Source organism: Coenobita brevimanus, chromosome 68 (assembly GCF_032717465.1).
Source record: "Coenobita brevimanus isolate Jiangsu-jjx chromosome 68, ASM3271746v2, whole genome shotgun sequence".
NCBI classification, from domain to species: domain Eukaryota; kingdom Metazoa; phylum Arthropoda; class Malacostraca; order Decapoda; family Coenobitidae; genus Coenobita; species Coenobita brevimanus.
The window spans coordinates 10337033-10358894 of NC_137021.1; positions in this window are offsets into that span (position 1 = coordinate 10337033).

The window sequence follows — 21862 nt, forward strand, 5'->3', positions numbered from 1 at the left end:
ATTTAGCCTCACCTTTGGCCTCCAGTCTTACTTAGGTCCCACATTTTATAGCGTGAAGGTTTTGAACGCTTCATTAGACTGTGGTGTTGTCCTAAAGCTGGAATATAGTTGTGGGGTGTACTCCTCAGCTACCTTCACCTGGTTACGGATGTTGGGCTTTGTACACCATACTGACCTTCGTTTGGCTCCTGGAACATTTTGCAACTCTCCTGTCCCATGGCTGTTTGTGGATGCAGGGGTAATGGGGGTTGGAGCTCTGGTGTCAGTCCCTTTTAACAAAGTGCTGGAACAGTGTTCAGAGGCTACCTGAGACCCCAGGACATTACTACCTCTAGTTCTGCCCAGCACCAATTTTATAACCTCCGTATGTGATTTCCATGACCGTTTAGTTATAGGACAAATTAGTACTATTTAATTGTGAAAAATCAGTAGATGTTTAACTGTCATTTAAGATTTACTGTACTTTTGAGAAGAAACAGTGCCTATCACTTTAGTATTTGGAATGATATTAAAGATGCTCTCTTGAAATCTGAAATCCTGGAGGGACAGGCATCAGTCAGCAGCTGTAGTTATCTTAACCCTGGATAGGCATAGGTCATTTTTAGTCACACTACAGGCATACCCGGGTATTATTCACCCGGCCCTGGAAAAAAAAAATGTTCTAATCAATATTTCTTCATGGAACTTGGTATGATTGTGGAAGAACCTCTCTTGTTCACATTGATGTAAGTATCAAAGAAAATTTAGTGAGAGGTAGCAGTGTAATAAAAAACTCCAGAGATGTTTTTGGAAAAAAACACAACCAAGTTTGAGAGCTGATAGCTAAAAATATAAATAAGTAAGAACTTTTATTTTGCTTATTTTATACTCCTTGCCTGCATCTTCAAAACCTCCCAAACACAAGCTGCTAGCTCAAATTTCAAAAAACACCATTGAAAAATACACAAGAAAAATTAGTCACACTACAGGCATAGCCGGGTGAAAATCACCCAATACCTGTAAATGCTTTATGAAGACCTAGGTGTAGAGGTTAATGACCCACCTAACACTGAGTCTCAACACACAATGCAGCTGCTGAGAGAGACAATGTTCTGGATCATGTGTATAATGCAGGGTTGCAGTATCACTGGGTGAATTTCACCTGGATATGCCTATCCAGGATCAAGTTGGACCAGGGTCATCGATCAGTTACAATAGTTGTTAAGGTTACCCTGCCCTGCCAGCCCTGGTTGTGGCTTGGCAGCTCCATAGTATTGGCCTAATCAGCAATTTTCACCAAAAGTTTTTAGATCAAGAATTATGCAATCCTAAAATATTTGGTAACTGTAGAGAGCATGAACATTCAGCTTCAAGATACTGTGAATTTGAGGACACTGCATGGTTTATGGGAGGAGTAGGTGTTCTGAATGGAGATTTTTAGCATTTTAGAGGTGGAGCGGCAAACTCTGCTGCTCTGACTTTTGATTTTGTATTTGTAACCTACTGATGTGATCCCATTGTATCTGGAACCAGCATCCTTCTTTTGCAAGGACCTGGTGAGTTGAGGCTGATATGTTGCTTGTGGGAGGAACTAGGACAAATTTAATGAAGGTAACCTTTTTAAAAATGGTAGCTGTTGTGGTGATGAGTGGATCTGTCACCATCACCACAGCCATCCATTGCTTGCTCTGACTCTACCCTTCTTGTCAGATTCATGCAGTGGTGCCACTAGTAAGTACAGTACTGTGCTTCTGCTTGAAGATGTCGTTAAGTTCAGAGTTTGAGCGCGTTTAATGAAGGTCATTTTCTTGATGTTTTCGGTGGTGGTGCCAAACTTTAACTTTCTGCTCACTTGCTTGTTACTTGCTTGTGCTTCTTGCATGCACATCCCCTTTGGGGATGAGTAGCCTAGTGTGTTTTCTTTGTGATAGAGGTTACTGATTTTTACTAGACTATTATGTCCTTCTGTGGACGCATGCTAATCAAAATTTTTATTTCCTTCAACAAATGATACCTGTCAGTTGATACTACTGTAGATAGATCAGTGTCATCAGTTGCTGTCAGCTGGCAGTGAGTGGGTCAAGTAGGTTTTTCTGACTAGACAAGCAGGTAGAGATTATTCTTAGTTTCTGATTAAGGCATTTAGGTGATTAGAGTTGACAGCTGTGTTATATAGCTTACTAGTTTTCTTTAGAAAATTATTGTGAAAAGATGATATCTTATCAAATAAAGTACTTAATAGTGCTTGTGCATTGATAGATTTTTAAGAGTGTTACATAGGTGTTTGAGAGAAATGAGTGGAGCTACACTGACAAAGATTGTCCTCCTTTACTTTGCTGTTAATGTCATGCTTTTGCAGCTTATCACCTGTAATTCATTAACGGAATAAGAACAGTACTATGGCTCTGCATTATTTCCATTGCGCGTGTTCTTGACATATGCTATGTTTTAGTAATCTCAGCCATTTGTAGATCTTCCATTTGCGTATGGTAGAGATGTGCCAATACCAAGATGTTGGCCGATACTGATACCAATACCCACTTTTCAGCCGATACCGATACCATTACTCTGATACCAACAAATGGCCGATACTTTGCCGATACCAATACCGATTTTTTTTTTTTTTTTTTTTTTTTTTTTTTTTTTTTTTGATGCCGGTAACGTGAGTAATATAGTAATCGATATATAATATTAATAGAAGGTAATGTTACATCACACGTGTAATTATAATGTGATATAATTTCATAACCATCTGTTTATCAGTGTCATGAAACATGAGTGTCTTGAATCACATAATAAACCAGAAAAGTATCGGAGTATTGACCATAGTTTTACCTTGCCGAAACTGATACCGAAAGTATCGGCACATCCTTAGCGTATGGTATTTTGTCATGGATCCTAAATTACCTCACCTGCATTCTCTGGTTAAGAAAAAAGTTGGGATAATGATGACGGCAATTATAGTTATAGTGATGATGGTAATGATGACTGATTAATGTGAAAGTTAGTTGCAGTGAAATCTCCTGCCCCAATGAAAATACATTGTTTTATTATTTAGCTACCTCTGATTGCTGGAGTTCCCAACCCCAATTTCTCAGACCAGTACCAGGCCACAGGCTGTTGGTAATTGGGCCGGGAAAATAATCTTTTGAATGGTAAGAAATCCTGATGAATTAATAAATTACTATAGACTTATGTCAGTTGAGTTCTCAGTTTTAATACATTTTCTTACTGCAATAGGCGTACCATTGTGGTGGGTGAGACATGTGAGAGTAACTGAATTTTTCATGTACAAACCGATTAGGCTTATGCCCGATTCCTGTATGTCTTCATGTAGGGTAGTTGCAGTCATTCAGGGGATTTTCTTTTCTTCAAGTATTTACTCTCCCAGCTCACTTACTTATGCGTCTTTGCTCTGATACTTTTCTCCCCCAATCTACTCGCCTGGTGTACTGTTGTGCTGCCTATTTCTTCCTTCGGATTAATCAGTGTCTCTGTCTCTCCTCCTCTCTTCATAGTTCGCCCGTATCCTCCTGTCACTTATTACTCTTAATTCCACTGAAGGTGGCGCTTCACTGAGTGACATGCCGAATGGTTTCCTGTAACCCGGGAATTAATTTACAGTGCTAGGTGGTAACCATATATCCAGGTAATGGGGTGATGTGGCGTCTGCTGTGGTTCCCCTGCCAATTGGGTGAAGCGTCACAAATATGGCATCCATTCTGGAATCAAACCACACTTTTCCCTCCTCGCCTTGCTCTTGCGGGCCGTTGTCAGCCTTAAGGAAACATCGGTTCACTGCATGGGACAGCCCTGCAGAGGTGGTAGCTTGCCTGTGGTTGATGGGTCTGCTTATCAGACAGACTGGGGTTGGTCAGCAATAACAATATAGATGAGTTTGCACTGAAAACCGTTAGGTAACACTACCTAAAAATCAATCAATGTACTGTATCAGTACTCTGGTTAAACTTGCATTAACCCATTGCTTCCCGGCAGATTTTTCACCAATGACCCCCCCTCCTAAATCCTGGTGGATTTTGGATTTATTTTATGGCTCAAACCTCGACTTTTTATGAGAAACGTTGGAAAATACCAAAAAAAAGTACTAACCTGAGCTTAGAAATGTGCTGTACAAGTGACCCTTTGTACACCTGGTACCGGTACCGTCTTCTCTGGAGCCGCGCTGCTGCTCACGTTTTCTGTGGTAGGGTTAACTATTGCAAACCACTCAGAATAGGTGGATATTTGTTCATTTGATACGAATTTATATGTAGTACAAGAATATATTGGTTTTCGGACAATAACATAGGTGATATAAGTGTTGTTTCACTCACCGAATACACAAAAATTGCCAAAATCTTGCACCAATGACTCGCTATGACTTGTTTCAACTTACATTCTATTTTTCAACGTAATACTTTTACAAACATTATACCAGTTTCCACCTTATAGAAATGACAATGATTAGGTGGATGTGCAGTGCGTCCCTGCGTCCAAGGCCTGGAGGGGCTAGGTTTACAATGGAAGAGTTGAGAGGTAGGATGGGACTGGAGTGTATTGGTGTTGTGATGAGGAGAGGTAGATTGAGGTGGTTTGGACATGTGGAGAGGATGGGGGATGATAGTTGGGTGAGGAAGGTGAGAAGTGTTAATATTGGGGGTGGGGTTATGAGGGGTAGACCGAGAAAGACATGGGACGAGGTCATTAAGTGTGACCTTAGGGTTAAGGGACTGAACAGGGAGGCTGCAATGGATCGTGCAGCATGGAGAGCCGCCATTAGGTGACCAAGGCCGACACATGCAAGCATGTTGGAGCCTTTAAAAACGAAAACGAAAACGAAAACGAAAACAATAACATAGGTGATATAAGTGTTGTTTCACTCACCGAATACACAAAAAATTGCCAAAATCTTGCACCAATGACTCACTATGACTTGTTTCAACTTACATTCTATTTTTCAACGTAATACTTTTACAAACATTATACCAGTTTCCACCTTATATAACTGTTATCATATCATTACAGGCCTTACTACAATAGTGAGTGTCATATCACAAGCACACATAGTATCAGAAATGTACTAAGATGTGGTATTTCCTGAAACAGGGTGTCATGCACAATCCAACGTTGCATTCCACACTCTTGTACCTCGTGTCTTTTCTCTGAGTGGTTGGTCATACTTTAGAGGGCTGCATATGTGACAGCGGTGCTGGGGTCTAGGACAGTTCGGTTAAGGAGGGATGATGGTGAGGAAGTGGCATCTGGTGAGGCATTGGGAGTCTGGCTGGCAGTGGTAGGGCGGGGGCGGTGATGGGGCTTGTTCTTTGCATATTTCGAGATTATTTCCTGGGACAGCTCCCTCACAAACCCCTTGAAGGTCTGTGAGGCACGTGTAGCCAAGGAGTGGAGGTAGTGGGCATTGAGGACAGTGATGTCCAGCAGGTGGAAAAATAGCTTTTTGTACCACTTCAGTGTGGTCCTGGCACATTTCACACTGGAAATCATGGAGTCAGACTGGTCATCCTGCCTCATGTTGATATTTTAATCAATTACTGACTCTGGTTTCCAGACGTGGAGCCTCCTCTTGCTGAAGTAATCCACAGAGTCGTGCAGTGCATCGGGGGACGGTGGACCGTCGACAGGAGGAAACTTCCCTGTTGTGGTTCCATACGATGGCGAGAATGTTTGCCTTGAAAAAAAAAAAAAAATCCCATTCTTGTCAAGTTCCCTTCCAACCTTGACCATATGCCGACAGTTTTTCTTGACCTTGCCACAGTCTCCGGTGTTGTGAAGGTGGAGGTGCTGAGCGAGAAGGGGGCTAGTGTAACACTTGTCAAGGTACAAGACATAACCACGATGAAAGTACTCCTCAATCATGGTCTTCACCACAGCCCTTGAGAGTCCTATACTCCGATCTTCTGTTATGTCTGTCTATGCGCCGGTGTACAAGACTGTGTCTTGCACATGGCCAGTCTTACAGTCACATAACGAAGATCCTGAACCCAAAATGGTGTCTCTTGCTGGGTATGTAATGCCAAAAAGAAGTATTGCCTCTCCACAAGATGAGACTCTCGTCTGTGACCAGGTCTCTGTCAGGATAGAACGTTGAGTGGAACTTTTCCAGCAGGTGATCAGAAACCATCCTTATTCTCCCAATTCAATCAGCGTTATTAGCATTAGCAGGGTCTCCAGCATCGTAAAAGTGGAGGAGGCTCAGAATTTGCTGAAATCTGTTACGACCCATTAACCCGCCCCATCCCGACCACTTTTCCACCACTGACTCCCTCCAATCCCGACCATTTTTGGAATTTTTTTTTTTTTTTGGCTCAAACCTCCGCTTTTGGTGAGAAACATCGAAAATTCATAGAGAAATCGCTCACCTGAGGTTTAAAATACTCGATACAGGTAGGAGTACCTCCTTACCTTACTGGGTTTTCTAACAGGCTGGCTTAAAAGAGAACAAGTTCTGTGGGAGGATAACTATTTCACACCACTCGTAAACGGTATTTATTTATTTACTTGGTACGAATTTATATGTAGTATGAGAGTATATTGGTTTTCAAGCAGTAATATAGGCATTATAAACATTGTTTCACTCACTAACTCATCACCATACCTGACCTTTTTTTGCCACATTACCTGATCATCATTTCTGACTGTTTCTTCCACTAATGTTATGTAAAGTTTGTCCTCCACATTGTCATTGATTGGGGAATCACTCTGGCCCTGAATTTTGTACCGTGGCATGACATGGCTTTACTGGCCAGGTCACTGATAACAGGTGAATTGCTGAGACAATGGCGTGCAGGTGGGGGGGAGGAGGTCATGCTGGGTAAGGCATTGTCCCTGCCTGGCATCTTGAAGAGGAAGGTGTCATGTGTATACGTACCAAAAATCACTGGCGAAAATTGAAAATTGTGCAAATTAGGGACCTCGCAATTGATTCGCATTTATGTACGTCGATGGGATTGGCGGTGACAAAACGTGTGGATGTTAAAGAACGTCGACGGGACGCCGTGGGTTAAATTCCCCCCAAAAGGTGTGCTTATCATAGGGTCCGTAGACCAGTGTGCCGGAATTTGTCTTTTCCCCACAGTACCCATCAAGAGAACCAGGGCAAAAAGATGAACATCTCACCTGTGGTGACTGGGTAGGCATACTGTTGGGAGTGCCTTCTTGTTGTACCTGCACGCTTGCTTTGGCTGTGCTAGCTGCTAGTGAAAGTGTTTGTTCCACTATCTGCTCCACAAACTCCTCGCTAAAGTATTGATGGAAGAAATCCACCCTGGTGAAGCCTGCACTGAGGCAGTACAGCCAGACCACCACTCCTCTATGAAGCGGTGAATGATAGGAGTGAAATCATTCCCATCTTCCCAGTCCCATGACACACCGCCGTCTCTAGCCTCGTCTCCATCGTCGCTTTCGTCGGGGTGGGGAGGACAGGGTGGTGTGGGTGGTTGGGGAGGTGGAGAGCAGCACCTTTCCCCACTCACGCTCGTCTTTCTCCTCCCTTTTCCCTTCCCCTTTCTCTTCCCTTCCTTTCCTTCCCCCACATCATGGGGCTGTGGGGAGGAAGTGTGGGAAGCTTGCAGGATGAAAGAGGTGCTGGGAAGTGGCTGCTCCCCACCTGCTCGCTCCCCAGGTGCATGACATGCTCGCCCAGGAGCTGGCTCCCCACCACCACCACCACTCTTTCTTTCACTCACGCCCGCCCCACCACTTGCACCTTCCCCAGACAAAGCAATAGTTCCATACCTTATCTTTCTTTTCGCTGCCCCTTCAGCATCCCTCGGCGAAATCCTCTCCCTCCCCAACAACCAGGGAACACCATGACCTACTGCTCCATCCTCGTCCTCATCAGACCCTTCTTTCATAGGCTGGTTTGGGTCCAGGCAGGCCTTCCCTAGCCCTGCGGTATACTACATACTGTATCTTCCTTGGTGATGGTACCTCCTCATCACTGCTGCTCGTTTCTTCCTCCGGCGCCATGTAATCCTTGTCCTCCGCATTGTCATCGACTAGGGAATCGCTGTCGACTGTGATGGCATCAAGGGCAGCTTGAATTTTGTCGTTGGAGAGACCACGGCGCGCTATGTCTTTATTGGGTCACTGCTAACAGGAGAGTGCCCGAAACAATGGCATGTGGGGGTCACATGGGGTCAGGGAGTGTCTCCGCCTGGCGGCGGGTAAACGAAGATCTCCCACATTTGTCAACCAAATTCACCTGTGAAACTTGAAAAATGTGCAAATTACGGACCTCACAATTGCAGAATGTACCGGTACGTCGACGGATGTCAGCGTGAAAAAAAGTTCTTGTGTACCCATACGTTGACGGGATGCGGCAGGTTAATATTTATATTAAGTCTAGCTGGCATGTACCACTTGAGTTGGCCACTCGAATCATCAGTTAGCGTCAGTCATCTCATGGCTTTGTAAGGAAGTGTTCGTCAGTGATGACTGATTGGTCAGTAAATGTGTTACATTTAACACACACTATTCCATTATATATATATATATATATATATATATATATGTGTGTGTGTGTGTGTGTGTGTGTGTGTGTGTGTGTGTGTCATATTGCGAGAAAACCCCTTTCTTTGTGTGTAACATGTAATTTGTTAAGCAGTTTTTATGTTGCATTGCGGAGCTCGTTTCAACATTACCCTTGATTGGTCAACTGCCAGTATATATGTACCTGCCGGTCCCACAAATAAATGGAGGTACACTCGGATAAAAAATTATCTTTACACTGGTGTTTTCTACATACTTGTTTAAAAGAAATGTATTTGATAAAGTCCTAGTCCCTATGGTTGGTATGCCTGAGATACGGACATATGCAGGTGCCAATGAGATATACTTTTTCCACAGAACTTCGACCCACTCCCTGATATTCAATGGCGTTAGTGTGAAGATCATTTTTGATCCGTGTGTACATTGCCCGATCTGCAGTGAAAAGATAGGGAACCCCTATCTTACTGCATATCCATATGCATGTATCGAGGTAATGGCGATGTGAAAGGCAAACATTCGCCTAAATTTGTGCGTTTGATGTTGGTGAGTGTACACAGAGTTAAAGCATAGGCATCTATCCACTCTGTTAATGGACGAGGCCGTAAATCGAATGTCATTTTATCGTTATAGGTGAAGTAGGCAACAGAATTACATTATTATTTTCACAAAGGTTTAATTAAGCCTCGGAGTTTTTGTTTCATGAATTTCAGACTTATGTATTTCACTCCAAGTGACTAACAGACTTGATTATTGTATCGGGCATACGATAGCCACTAGTGCACATATGTCAGTTATTTCAGACTTAATTCCGCATAGTCCTCAAAAAACTGAAAAACTGAATCTTTTTAATATTTCTTTATAACCCCATCACTATTGTAATGAATTTTTAGCATTTTAATGAGACTATTATTAAACTGTTGTACTGAACGTAAGACCGAGCTCTAGTAGTGAATGGTGGTGTCATCCGTTACATGGGGAAGTTGAGAGGTTGGTAGCGGAAGTGGGTGGATAGGTAGAAGAAAGAGATAAATGAGGAGGAGGAGAGGAATAGGAATGGGGTGAACAGGTGGACTGCGACCCACCACCATATCCACTCACCCATCTCCACCCACCCCACTTTTTTTTTGTACCCCCTTCCCCTTCTTCACACACACACACACACACACACACACACACACACACACACACACACACACACACACACACACACACACACACACACACACACACACACACACACACACACACACACACACACCCACACACACACACACACACACACACACACACACACACACACACACACACACACACACACACACACACACACACACACACACACACACACACACACACACACACACACACACACACACACACACACACACACACACACACACACACACACACACACACACACAGAACTTTGAAGAGAAATCAGTTCCCATCTCCAACGCCACCAAACATACAGCACCCATCGTCAAACAGTGTACAGCCATCCCTCCCTACCCGACCACCCACATCCACATCATCCCTACTCCACCCAATCCTTTTCGTCCACCCCACCCACCCCATCCACTCCTTTTCGCTCACCCCACCCACTCTTTTTCGCCCGCCCCACCCACTCCTTTTCGCTCACCCCACTCACCCACTCGCTCCTATTCACCTTCCCCGCCCAATCCATGTCGCCCACTTCGCCCACTCGTTTTCGCCCACCTTACCTATTCTTATGCTCCCCACCTGTGACTTGCTTCTTAAGCCAGCCTGCTTACAACATTCAGTTTTACAACATCTTAGCTACCGTACTTCCCCCACCTTGCCCCCTACCACCCAGCATCATCACAGTCCATCCAGCCCACTTGACTTTACCTGTTTGTACTTTGATGTGGTGAATAATGTAACTGTGACTACTTCGATTGCCAGACGAAGGGAAAAGCAAAGAGAGAGAAGTGGACAAGTAGATGAAGATAGATAAAATAGACATACGAGATAGATTTATAGATGGGTAGACAGAGACATTGATAAGAGTGTAAAGAGGTGGCATAGATAGATAGATAGACATAGACGGTAGGTTGGTAAGTAGATGGTTAAGAAAGAGGGGAAGGGGGGAAAGAGAGGATAAGAAGAGAGAGGAGATGGAAAAGAGTGAACGGAGAGAGAGAAGAAGTGGACGAAGAGAGGAACGCTTGAAGATAAAATTACACAGTCTTTCCACGTCTGAGCCCTGGGAATGTGTGGGTGTGGAGAGAGAGAGAGAGAGAGAGAGAGAGAGAGAGAGAGAGAGAGAGAGAGAGAGAGAGAGAGAGAGAGAGAGAGAGAGAGAGAGAGAGAGGTGATTGACGTGTGAGAGTGAGGTCACAGAAGTGGGATGAGGCAGATGGCAAGCGGTGTGTGTGTGTGTGTGTGTGTGTGTGTGTGTGTGTGACCTCTCTCTCTCGCTCAGATATTTTCATTTCATCTTCAGCATACCGATCCACAGTCGTATGCATCTTCCCAGAACAACTTATTTTAAGAACGTGGGCTTTAAGTGTATATTTTTTTCGTACCTCCCACATTCTCAGCTGGATGTAGTTAATATTTGAGAGAGAGAGAGAGAGAGAGAGAGAGAGAGAGGGGGGGAATTTGGTTCTCAAAAGTTCAAAACATAACAAGTGAGTCGTGATTCTGTTAGATTGAACAGGTCGCGATGTAGAGAAATATGTGGTCAAGTGGTTAGAGAAATGATCCGCTTTCCGAAACGCGCCGAGTTCGATCCCATTCTAGGGCAGAGAAGAGTGTGTGTGTGTGTGTGTGTGTGTGTGTGTGTGTGTGTGTGTGTGTGTGTGTGTGAATTTCCCCTAAACAGACCACTGATTTTCTACAAACCCCACTACCACGCGATAAAGTCATACCCAAGATCATCATCACACCCACCCTGGTTGAGTCGTCCTTACATTTATTCAGTATGGACGGTGGGCATTGGCGTTGGAGTGGTGACATGTGAAGGTGGTGGGTGGGGAGAGCCTAGCTTTCATATTTGCTATGCTTTTCTCTCACTAGGCTATTACAGTAGCGACAAGTACCTGGAAATTTCGTTCATGGTATCCTCTCGGTGTGAGCCATAAGCCCTTTGGGAGTACTACTTGTCCTTGTAATCCCTCCCCACTCTCTCTCTCCACACACACACACACACACACACACACACACACACACACACACACACACACACACACACACACACACACACACACACACACACACACACACACACATACACACAATCACGATTGCTCTGTGGCTGGGAAGAGAAAAGAGCGGAGAAATGATATGTGTGTGTGTGGCAAGTCAGGTGGTCTAGAGGTAATTAAAAGTTGGGTCTGGTGGAAGCAATACGAGGGAGTGACACACAGAGCACTCGTATACACTACTGGGTAATTACTGCGAGAGAGAGAGAGAGAGAGAGAGAGAGAGAGAGAGAGAGAGAGAGAGAGAGAGAGAGAGAGGACCTCAGTGCAACATTGCCTGTAATAGTAGTAACCTGCTGCCGTTGTAGTTTGTGTCATGTGGGTCAGGACAAGATCACAGTTACACATTGGCCTATCTCGTACCCTTGGATTTTTATTTAGGTAAATAGGTAAATAAAATCGTGTTGCATTTAAGATACACGTGGGTCTGAGTGAGATACAGTATATTGAGATAGCCTATAGCCAATCTGGACTCACTGATATTCATGTAGGTGAGTAAAATCTTCTAGCAGCTGTCAGAATTTCGTAATAAATTATGGTACACGTTGGTATGAATGGAATGTTCACCACTCCTTTCAGTTACAAGTTGACCCCTTAATCGGATGGCGTATATATAGTTTTTCTTACCATCACACGATTTTAGTCAACTTAGAATAGGCTTTTCAATCGCCAGAAGTGTGCTGTGGCCTTCGTTAACTTGTTTTCTAGGTAAGGGGTGTCCTAATCTGAATACAACTATTATGTAACAGCAGAATGCGAGGTTATGAACTTTAAGTAGTATAGTTTTGGACTTACGTATAGTTCATTTATTTTAACGACGGAGATTTTTGTCCGTTTGTAGCTTATATCCTGTAGCTCAGCGAAAAAAAAAAATAAAAAAAAAGGCTACAACTTATTTTTGCCATAGACCTTTTCCATGACTAGCTCAATATTCGTTCATTAATGTATTGTTATAGCTTATTATTCAAGATGGAGAGATGGCAATTTTTCTTCAAGTAGTGAACGTAGTATGATATTAGATAAAAGTCAGTAACAGTAACCTTGGCTGGCCGTCCACCATAACACCCTTGGACCCACGTTATGACGCTCTCGATCTGCAGTATATGATGTGATCGGGTGTTCCCAAACGCAGCATGATCGTTTAAGAGGGATGCAAGTACTAGGGTCGAATGGGTTAGAAGGACTCTCGTGATTTTACCCATTGACCACGATAGAAAGTTTACCTCTTCTGCCTCACAGTAATGTGGCCAAACTTCATAGGGTTAGGGGAGAATGAAAGCACCTAAAACGGAAGAGAATGGGAGTACTAAAACAGAGGAGACTGAGAGCACCTAAAACAGAGGAGACTGAGAGCACCTTAAACAGAGGAGGATGGGAGTACTAAAACAGAGGAGAATGGGAGCACCTTAAACAGAGGAGGATGGGAGTACTAAAACAGAGGAGACTGGGAGCACTAAAAACGGAAAATAATGGGAGCACCTAAAACAGAGGCGAATAAGAGCACCTAAAAAATTCTTTAGGCAAAATATTTGAAATATTTGTTCACAGCGACATAGAACTGTAATTTTAAGACGATATAATTGAGTAACTTTCTTTAAAGTAATTTCTGAAGGTAATTTTGGCATTTTAGAATAAAGTGCTAATATCTCATAATCGGTCAAATGTAAATGATGTGACTGTATAGTAAACGTACGTTAGCAATTTATAATTAGATGTTTAAAGTTGTTTAATTGACTGTACTTAGCAAAAATGGAATATGAAAATGGACTGAAGGGTTTAGAGGGAAGTATTTACGAGACAAGGCATTGCACTCACAATAAGCGGTTTACGGAAGCTGAACACGTTTGTCGATCAGTTTGCCAAAGATGTGTAAGGAAAGAGAGAGAGAGAGAGAGAGAGAGAGAGAGAGAGAGAGAGAGAGAGAGAGAGAATAGAAAATGGAGAGGAGTGGGATTTTCAAGCGAGAATGCAAGTTTTGGGTCAGCTGGGAGCATCTTAGGCCGAGGGGGGAGACAGGCAGAAAAGGTAAGCTGGCCAGGTAGAGAGAGAGAGAGAGAGAGAGAGAGAGAGAGAGAGAAACCTGGAGGAGATGAGGGAGAAACAGAGAAGAGAACTAGAGAAAGAGAACTGTAGATGGGAGACAGGTAGAAAGATAAGCTGGTGAGGAGAGTTTTGGAGGAAGAAAGAAGGGGACGGGAGAGATGGGGGAGAAGGAGGGGGAAGGGGAGAGAGAGGAGAAGGAAAAGAAGAAGATAAGGGATAGAGGGTGAGGACGGTGGGGAAGGAGAGAAGGAAGGAGAGAGACGAAGAGAGATGGATGGGGAAAAGAGGGAGGCAGAGAATCAAGGAGAGGAAGTGGAAGGGGAAGAATGAGAAGGAGAAGGAAGGGAGCGAAGACGGAGGGAGGGAAAGATGGAGAGGAGAGGGATGGGGTGGGGGACAGGTGGGTAAGGAGGGAGGGAGGGAGGGGAAGGGGTAGAGATGGAGGAGGAGGAGGAGGAGGCGGATCGGGAGGGGGAGGGGGAGGGGGGAAGAACTGGAGGAGAGACATGATAGGAATAGGCGAATAGGAAAGCTGAGAGAGAGAGAGAGAGAGAGAGTTTTAAACTGAGGAAAAATACTAAATAACAATAAAGGACAATGAGAGTGCAGTACCCACGCTGATACTGGCCTGAGGACCGAATATTTTATTGGCTTGTTACCTTGACCTTCCATCGGTGGCTCTCAAAATCGTATTATTTCAGACTTGCCCGACCTTTAACCTCTCTATCAGGTTTGGTCGAAATCGGATCGAAGCAGTTTAAGTTGACCTTGCCCTGTTACCATGACATTTGACGGTAACCAATTGTTCTGAATATCGAATCTCTTTATTTTTGCCTCACTGTAAATCATTCCACGTGGTGTAGTTTACCTCTGATAAAAACTTAAATTTGATCATGCCATGTGACCTTCACCTTTGACAACTGTTCATAATAACAACAGGTTAACTCCTTGGCTGATTCGCAACACGTCCACCTAGTTTGTTCCAACTCAGATCAAAATTGATTTTGTTATATACTTTGCTCATATCTACAGGCACGGATCGACTTTAACCTTTCCTTGTGACTTTGACCTTTGGCTGATTGTTAAAAAAAAAAAAAAACGAATCCCTTCTTGCCTTAACCTCAGCCCATTTTAGTAATGAATAAGTTGACCTTGGTAGGTCAGATATTGACATCGTGACTTTGATCTTTGACCTAGTATTAAAAAAAAAAAAATGCTTCATGGCTAGTCCTCATCCCTGACACTTAGTTTGGTTTAAATTGGTTGAAAACATTTTGAGCTATTTTCATTACACACACACACACACACACACATACAGAGAGAGAGAGAGAGAGAGAGAGAGAGAAATACGCGCTCTTGTTCGCGAGAACGGATTTAATAGCCTAGGTTAAACATTGAGGAAAAGGTAGTGGACGTAAAAGAAATAGAGATTGATGTAGCCTACATAAATAGAGAACGGAAGGCCTGGACGGGGAAAGAAAGTTGTAGGAAACAGACAGGAAAGACAGCAGCGGAGAGAGAGAGAGAAAGAGAGAGAGAGAGAGAGAGAGAGAGAGAGAGGTTGGGGGAGGGTAGAGAATGGGGGAAGGGGGAGGAAGTTGTCGGAAGCTCACGGGAAAGAGACAGCGTCGGGCGGGATGTGGTGACGATCCCTCGACCCTCACTCTCCCCACTTCCCACGACGCCCACACCACTCCACTCCATTCTGCTCCACTCCACTCCTCTCCATTCCACTCTGCTCCACTCAACTCCCCTTCACTCCACTCTCCTCCCCTTCACTCCACTCTCCTCCCCTTCACTCCACTCCACTCTGCTCCTCTCCACACCAGTCTTTTCTCCTCCATTGCACTGTATTATATTCTTCTGTCTGTTGAGTTGCATCCAAGGCTTCCTCCACTACAGTTCTTCGCATAACTGTAATCCATCCTATTCCATTCCACTCCGCATCCCTTCGCTTATCTATTGTCCATCTCATTCCATTCTGCCCCATTCTTCCTCTCTTTGTTTAATGGTAGTTCATCTCATTACATTCCACTCCACTTCCCATTGCTAACTCTAGTCCATCTCATTCCACATCACTGCACTCCACTTTCGCATAACTGCAGTCCATCTCATTCCATTCCACCTCCCTTTAAGTGTAGTTCATCTCATTCTACTCCACTCCACATCCCTTCGTTTGACTACCGTAGTGCATCTTCTTCACCCCACTCACCTGCACCCCATCCGTCTCTTTCCTCTGAACCCCATTCAGTACCAATATAATACGTCTCTACATCACTCCATGCCGCCCTACTGCACTTATCTCTATAGGTAGCTTAGATTATTGACCTGGGCTGTGTTCCAAAGGTCATGACTATTTCCATAAACCTGGTAAAGAATATTGGAGAAACTATGCTTCTTTGCTCTAACCTGGCCAAAAACTGTCTTCTCTTCATCGTGCATGCCGAAGTCTATAAAGAAATTAATACTACTGTAGAACATGACCCTAATAACAAAGATATGCTGTGGAAAGGATGTACAGGAATACCTTTGTCTTTCTGTTATTGACGTACGTGAAATAAGTTAGAGGACAAAAATTTGGGCCAAGTTAATGTGAAAGACCTATAGTAATAATAAAGGTATCGGTAGTGATGGAACTGTGATACCTTAAGCATATTAGTGATTTCCTGTGGACTTCTACAATAAATAAAAAAGTAATGTCATGAGGGGCGACGTATACTTATAATGTACTTAACAATACTCCACTACTTCAATAACGTGTATTTCACTTGCCGGTATTGTGATTCACTTCCCTATTTATTTTAGTGCTTATCTCCACTATTTACATTTGTGCGTCGCTTTATTTATGCTCCAGTGTACGATTATGCATCACTATACCTTTGCGCGCGCGCACACACACACACACACACACACACACACACACACACACACACTCTCTCTCTCTCTCTCTCTCTCTCTCTCTCTCTCTCTCTCTCTCTCTCTCTCTCTCTCATCTGCTTTATTTTCTTCCTGATAATGGCCCAATATTCACCAAGGCACTTTGTTGATTTTCCAACGTTTTTATGTTTTCCTGTTTGGGAGTTTTGATGATGATGATGATGATGATGGATTGTATTTATTACATTTCTCTTGGTTTATTATAATTATTATTACTATTAATAATAATAATAATATTATTATTATTATTATCATCATCATCGTTATTATTATCATTATTGTCGTCGTGGTCGTCGTCGTCGTCGTTATTGTTATTGTTGTTCCTTTCTTCATCCTTTTCCTCCATCGTACTTCAAGCGTTAAGGAAAAACTCTCCCGTAACCCCTTCACTACGGGCACCTTAGCCACAACTAAAGGTTAATCACTTCCGCGCCGCCTCCATCACGGCGCCTCCGACGGGTTGTGTATCGGCTAATCACACCTCCTCTGGCACTTTTTCCTCGTTTGAAATTATTACGTGTGGGGAGGAAAGCGCCGGAAAAGGAGGGGAGGGGAGTGGGGAGAAGTGGGAGAATGGAGGATAGGGGAGACGGAGAGGGAAGGGGGAGAGGGAGTGTATTTGAGCTGGAGGGGTAAAAGTGGGGGGAGAGGAAAAGGGGTGTTTTGAAGAGCAAGGGAACAGCATATAGGGAAGGGAGGAGGGGAGCAGGGAAGGGAGGAGGGGAGCAGGCGTGGAGATTGGTGCGGGAGAGGGAGGAAGGGTTAGTAGGTAGGGAAGGGGAAAAGGTATTGAGAGGGTTAGGGGACTGGAAACGAAAGTGGAGGGACAGTGGTAATAGGAGGGGGAAGAGTAGAGGGAAGGTCTAGATATTAGATGGGGAAGGGGAGAGGGGGTTTGTGGAGGGGAGGGGAATGATGGAGGAATTGGTAGGAAGGGAAGATGAGGGCAAGAGATAAGTAGAGGGGGTAGTGGGGAGAGGAGGGGTTAGAGGGAGAAGGGGAGAGGGGAGTAGGTAGTAGAAGGAAAAAGAGGGAGGGAAGAACCTTGGGAGTTGTAGCATTCAGGAAGAATGGAGTAGAGTAGTGGCAGAAGGAGTGTAGTAGTAGAGGCGGAAAAGGAGAGGGAAGGAGGAGGAGGAGGAGGAAATTGTTTGGAGGAAGTTTGCTACTGACCAAGAGGAAAACATGGGGTTGGGGTTTATGATAGTTTATGAATGGGTCAGGCGTGTAATGGGGGAAAACAGAAGTGTAGTTTAGCTTATAAATAGAATTGAGTAGTGGCCACGTTGAATATAAAACAGTTTAGGAAAGAGAAGTGCTACATAAAATAAGTGTAAAAGAAGTGGAATTATGAATAGATGGTTACCATGTGGAAAGGGAAAGGGTTTAGAAAAGAGAGGTGAAACAGAAATTGAGATAACAGAAAAAGAGACACTGGAGAAAGAAGCGATAAAAAAAAAAGGGCTAGTTTAGTTTATGAGTGGGATAACTGTGCACAAACAAATAGCATGTAGGAAAGAAAATACTGGAGATTTCAGCTTCGTTTATGCTGTAAATGTATTCATTTTATATATATATATATATCTATATATATATATATATATATATATATATATATTTGTGTGTGTGTGTGTGTGTGTGTGTGTGTGTGTGTGTGTGTGTGTGTGTGTGCGCGAGTGCAAATTGGCCACAGGAGAAATAAAAATAGTAAGTACTTTTGTATATTACATTTTCAGACAGTGACATGAGACGTGAGAGTGGAGGTCTTGTAAACACTTGCAGCAAGGAGATGTGTTTATAAGACCTCCACCCTCATTCTCTGTCAGTCTGAAGATATATGAAAGTACCGTACTTGTTTCTATTTTCAAATCTCCTGTGGTCAGTTTGCGTACATTTCTTCACGGTGAGGTAAAGTTTGCGCGCGCGCGCGCGCGCGCGCACACACACACACACACACACACACACACACACACACACACAAATATATATATATATATATATATATATATATATATATATATATATATATATATATATATATATATATATATATATATATATATATACATACACACACACACACACACGATATATGTATATAGCCTACTGTATATAGTGAAATACGGACTATAGTTTCTGAACGGGGTAGGTGTGTCTGGCAAAGATATAGGATCACTTTAGTTCATGAATGAAGCAAGCATGTAAAGAAAATAGCATTTAGTGAAAAATGGGGCATACACTTCCAGGAAGAAAATATATATAATTGGCCTGCAAAGTTATATTTATGAACTGTGGAGGTGTGTTCAAATTAAAATGCAGTTTAGTTCATGAATGGGGTACGATTGTCTAGAAAAAAAAAAGTTTATGAATGTGTGTGTGTGTAAAAGTTTAGTGGTTTATGAATGATGTTATTTAGGTTTCCATTAAAACGGGCCAGCTTAGTTCAGGAATCGGGCAAGTGTGCGGGAGAGAGAGAGAGAGAGAGAGAGAGAGAGAGAGAGAGAGAGAGAGAGAGAGAGAGAGTCTAGAAAAAAAGTCATGCAGTATAGTTTATGAGTGATGCAGTATCGTGCAGAGTAAAAAAAAAAAAAAAAAAAAAAGCAGTATGATATAGGAATGTGGTGGCTTTGTCAGAAAAGAAAAAGAATGAGATCAGTCTATCTCATTGAAGGTGTGTATTAAAAGAAAATGATTCAAGAACTGATTACTTCGGGTGTCCAGAAAAAGAAAAAAAAAATCAGTTTTTATGTGTGTGTGTGTGTGTGTGTGTGTGTGAGAGAGAGAGAGAGAGAGAGAGAAACGTATAAATGGACCCCACACATCCAGTAAGAAAGACAGTAAGAAAATAAAAAAGTTGCATTATTTTTTATGAACTTTGCAGATGTGTCCAAAACAGAATAAGAAATACAGTATATAAATGGAGGAAAATTTTAGAACATATGAATGGAGCGTGAGAAAAACAAATGGCTAGGTGGGAGGGAGAGGGGAGCAGTTTGAGTTAATAAATGAGTTAGGTGCATCCGAGGAAATAAAAATGCATTGGGAATGAAGCCCTTTTGTTCAGGAGCAACTATTCTCTGTTCACTTTGAGTCGGTGTTAAATTGCCATCTGTCCATCCTGAATGCTGAGTAGTGGTAGTAGATTGACTTAAGAGTATGCTGCTTGTTACGAAGAAGTTCCAAGGAGTGAGTGGTCATTGAATTGTCTTTTCATCCATTCATCTACGTGAAATAAGCTTCAAAAAGACAAATATCTCCAAGTTGAAGTAACTATGGACACGTTTGTGTGTGTGTGTGTGTGTGTGTGTGTGTGTGTGTGTGTGTGTGTGTGTGAAGCTTAAGATAGTTCGAACTGGAAAGGAGATTATATGTAGCTTTCATTCACCTCGTCTGCTGTGGGAGCGGGGGTCTTCTAAGCTGAATAAAATCGTCTGGAAGCAGCAGGAATTTAAGGACAAAAGAGACGTTCCTGGATTTGGTGGTTTTAACGCCGCGTGAGACTTCGGTGATTGTGGGTTTACGAGTGCGAAGGGAGGATGGTGGCTTGGTTTAACCCACTTAAATTCGGGTGACGTCGTTTTGGGTTTATTGTTGGCTTAATTTTGCTGCAGCCAGACGATTTTATTTAGCATTGTAAAGGATCCTTGTAGCCATTGAAGGTGTTTATTAAGGCTATTACCCAACCCCCACCACTGCAGAAAGTACGATAGTCAGTCTTGAGGTGGATAAAATTGTCTGGAGGCAGCGAGAATAAAGGAATTAAGACGCCTTCGTGGCTTTACTGCTTAATGTGTCGCCTCGTTCACTTGTGATGTGTTGCGTAAAGGTGATTATTTTTTTTGTAGTGTAGTGTAGTGTGTTTTGTTGTAGTATACTAGCGTAGTGTAGTGTTGTAGTAAAGTCGTGCTGTAGTAGTAGTAGTGTTTCAGTAATGGGTACAAACAATGAAGCCTGATTCATTGTTATTTCGTTTCCATTTAATTTATATTCTTATTCATACCTGCTCCACATCTCGCCCTTCTCATCCCTCAGCCTTTCCACTCCATCTCCTCTCCGCTTCCCCTTCCACTTCCCCACCCCCTCCCCCTTCTCGTTTTTCCAATCCTTTCCTTCCTCCTTTCTCTCTTCATTCCTCTTCGCCCCACCATTTCCATCCTTTCTTTTCTTTCTTACATCTGCTTCCTCTTTACCCTGCTTCCCTCCTTTCATCTTTTCCTCGGTCTTCTCAACTCCTCCCCTGCACCTTTCACCTCAGTCTCCCTTTCCTTTTATTTTCTCGCTTTTCTCTTTACATTGCACCTCTTCCTTTTCTTTCTGTTCCTCGTCTTTCTCCTCTTGACATTCTTCCTACCCCATACTTCTTACATCTATACCTCCTCCTCCTCCTCCACTATCGCCCCGGTTAGTCCGTGGGATAACTGAGCGACTTTTACCATTAATTAAGTTTGAAAGAGTTTTGTTCCTTCTCTGCCAGACGAAGATGGCGAGGGAGGAGGAGAATGGGGGGAAGGGGAGAGAGTAGGAGGAGGGGGAAAGACGTGGGGAAGGGGTACAGACTGGCGAAGGGGAGGATGGAGGAATGGGGTAGAGTAAACGGAGGCGGAAAATGTGTGGAGGGGGTAGAGATTAGAGAGGGGGAAGATGAGGGGAAGGGGTGAGAGAAGGGAGGTAGGATAAAGTGATGAGGCGAGAGAAAGGGGAGGGGGATGATGAGGCGAAGGGAGGAGGTGGATAGAGGGAAGGTTGTAGGGGGGGGGGAAGATGTGGGGAGGAGGTAGAAAAGAGGGAGGAGAGAATGGGGGACGGGGGAAGAGAAAAGGGAGGTTGAAGAGGCGAGTGGGAAGGGAGAGGAGGTGATAATAAAGAGAAAGAAGAGACGGATGTGGAGAGACGTAGAGAAAAGGCTGGAGCAGAGAGCAAGGAGAAACTGGGGTGGAAGGGAGGAAAAGAGGGGTGAGGAGGAAGGAAAGGAGGGGAAGGGGTGCGATGGGAAGGGATGGGGATAGGGAGGAGGAGGAGAAAAGGGGAAAGGAGGGAGTAGGATGGGAAGGAATGGAGATGGGGGAGCGAGGAAGGAAAGGGAGGGTAAGATGGAGGGGATGAGGATGGAAGGGGGAGTAAAGAAGGTAAAATTTGAGGGAATGGGGATGGGGAGAAGAAAAAGGAGA